This window comes from Watersipora subatra, chromosome 5, assembly GCF_963576615.1.
Source record: "Watersipora subatra chromosome 5, tzWatSuba1.1, whole genome shotgun sequence".
Classification (NCBI taxonomy): domain Eukaryota; kingdom Metazoa; phylum Bryozoa; class Gymnolaemata; order Cheilostomatida; family Watersiporidae; genus Watersipora; species Watersipora subatra.
In genome coordinates, this window is record NC_088712.1 from 29,614,403 (window position 1) to 29,618,037 (window position 3,635).

The following is a 3,635-nucleotide window of genomic DNA, read 5'->3' on the forward strand; positions in this document are numbered from 1 at the left end:
TGAGCTGTTATGGATTTATGGATGAACAGCTAGGAATGCAAGCAGCTGGGCAAATGGCTTTGTACTAGTCCTTGGTATGAGTTCTTACCCAAGCCTGTATCAGTAAACAGTTACCGCATCTCTACTGACACAGGTTTGGGTAACACTGAAATTTTCAAATAAATAAGACAACCCCATGTAAATAAGATGATATCATAGTTTTTATATATAAATATAAACTTATTTGTATATAAAAACTTGATATCATAGCTGTTATATATAAATGTAAACTTATTTATATATAACAACTTGATATCATAGTTGTTATATATAAATATAAACTTATTTATATATAACAACTATGATATCAAGTTGATAACAACTATGATATCAAGTTGTTATATATAAATAAGTTTATATTTATATATAACAACTATGATATTAAGTTGTTATATATAAATATAAACTTATTTATATATAACAACTTGATATCATAGTTGTTACATATAAATATAAACTTGTTTATATATAACAACTATGATATCAAGTTGTTATATATAAATATAAACTTATTTATATATAACAACTTGATATCATAGTTGTTATATATAAATATAAACTTATTTATATATAATAACTTGATATCATAGTTTTTATATATAAATAGCAAAACCTGTTCAAATTCCATTACTCGATGGATTGATTGATCGATTGATGTAAATACAGATAAAAAATCATTTTCTTTTATTTTGAAGGTACAACCACAAAAACATTGACAGCAATCTCAGAATCTCAAATCAGAAGATTGGTGTCTAAAATTGTAAAAAGACTACACTACTCTGTCATATTTAATTGAGCAAGTGGCATTGACTAAAACATGCTAGATCTCTAGTGTTTTATTTGAACAACCTAATTTAATACATCATACCAGCATAGTCATCATGGTATTAAAAGTGAAATTATAATTATTTTCGTTCTATTTATCTGTTATTTAATATTGTCTATCAAATGATCCATTCATGAATGGTATTAGCAAGCATAGCATTTCAAGTGCAATAAACCCAGCATTTATCCATTCTGCTCAAATAATTCGTGTGCCAAAACTCTAAATCAGAAGTCAAAACTCGAGCCAACAAAATAAAAATACCTACTCAAATTTTTCAATGCCAAGATTTGAGAGAAGATAAACCTGCATTTCCAGTGAGTTTAATTGCTCATGCCAAGTACTACTTGGTACTAACAGCAGAAATCAACCACAAAACAATAAGGACAGCACTATACAAGATGGGTAAGGTTTGTTGGCGAGATTATTGAAAGCTGGATGAAATCATAATTGTTATAGGCAGGGTTTAGCTTTATCCAAGGGTTGGTATATGTCTCAGAGTTCAAAACTTTAAAGTTGAAAAAACCGGAAGACATTGAACTCAAGGTCCAGAGGCTAACCATGACATTGAACCATAAACATTCATTTTAATGACCAGAACTATATTGATTGCCAATTATGATTTTTTGTCAATTACGGAAAAAAACTATTCTAAATTGTATTCCTTATGTTATCATTCCTATATTAAACAACGTAATCTGTGAATTTCCTGTTGGCATAAGTAACAGTAACAAAATAACAAGAAAGAGAGGCCTACCGCTAAAGGCCAAGGCATCACAGTTTTTGACTAAATTACAGACTATGCAAAGGTAAGCTAGGAGAGGAAAAATTAAAAAAAGAGTCGAATTGCTTTGTCTTGTCGGTACATACCTACAACCAAGGGCAAGTCAGGCATCATAGCATCATTACGAAACACAATTTCATAATCTACAAGAAAAAAAACAATTGATCATTAGCATGCATTTATTTGCCAAGACAAGTTAGACAGTACATTACAAGTTAGACAGACACATGAGTAATGCATGTAACCAGTGCCAGCACGCGTTGACAGGGGTCAATGAGATTAGCCCTTACTCTGAACTTAACAACCAACAGCAGGGCGATTACCTAATGCCATACACTAAGCTATATACAAAGGGGTGTTTAATTAATGCTTGTTACTAATTTATGACCTTTAGTTCTAGAACTGGGTTCCACAGCTGGCTCTGAAAGCTAATGCTCACTGGAAACAATGCATGTCCTGCAGCACACTGGAGAAATATCAAGCAAATTTTGGTTATTGAATTGGCTGATGCTACACGCAAATTTGTTGCCCACTACCGTATTAATGTGTATACAGAAAGCGTAATTATTTGGGATGTACCTGTATCATGGTTGATTAGCTAACCCTCAAAAAATGTTCGCAAACAAATGCAAGGCTTATGACAAAACAGTCATTTTTTTCAAAAATAATATCTCCTGTGAATGTTTACATTAGTAATATCATCTAATAATATAAACATCTGCGGCAAAAGATTCCACTCAAGTCTTGCGTATCTAATACGCTTCACAAAGCCTTGCTAGCAAAACTAGTTCTAGATCTAGCATTATAAAACCTTTCTTATTTTAAGTCCATTTTTTCGTCTAAAATTTCCATACCAAAAAGTAAACTACTGCTAACTTCTGCCTTGCAATGGAAGCTTTGGTAAGCATATTGTACGGAAATCATTTTTGTATGAGTATTACTACATGTATATAAATTATATACTCTTTTAGAATTTCATTTTAAAAACTCTGTCTGTAAGCCGCTTTTTAAAATGTTGTTATACAGTTTTAAATTATTTGAAATTTTTATAAGTTAAAACTAACTATATGTGCTTTTGAGGCTTTAACATAAAGCATAAACCCCAACAACCAGCTAGCAAGGAAAAATTATTCAGCAATCCATATCTATCAAAACATTACCAATGATAGCAACTCTCGATTCCTGCAAATCACTTGACATTTCTACAGTTTGCTTCAGCTTTTACAACTACAGAGATTTTCTTGGCTTGCATGGTCTTGTAAATTCCTGTCCCTGCTTATTATTTTTGGTTGCTATTACTGAAACTCTAAGCATTGATAAAAGCCTTGCTCATCTCTTTGCTTTTCATAAATATATAGTTCTTAGATTGTTAACACTTACATAAAGTCAGACTGCATTCAAAAACAAGAATATGAAACTAATGTTAGGCTACCATCACTCAAGCTTCTATCAAATATATTAAATTTTTGTCAATTTGGATGAACTACAACCATAAATCTTGTAGCTCAATGAAGTCACCAAAGTTCATTGCAAAGTCAGATCTAAAGCACAAACACACATACCTGCAGCCTTCACTATCTGTCCCATTTCTTACATAGAGTTTTAGCCTTTCCATGTTGGTCTAAATCAGAAACTTGCCTTTACGCAGATCTTCTGCAAGCAAGGTTGTCCTCTATCGATAATACTTGCACTAAAAAGTGTGACAACACAGGATGGAATGAGTTACCTAGATTTAAAGCCTATGAGGCTCAGCACCTGTTATACAAGCGATCGCTCATGGGCTCCAAGCTTGCCGTGTGCGACTATTATATCCTACAGAAAGAAATATCGTTATTGGCACAATTAAATTAAGTTGATGTCTTGATACCATAGATATATATACCTAGATTGGCCAATAGGGAAAAAGCCTGTCAGACCTAAATAGCACGACGCAACGTCACTGTATTGTACCTCACGCTTGACTGCACTGCTGTTTACAATGAACCTAAT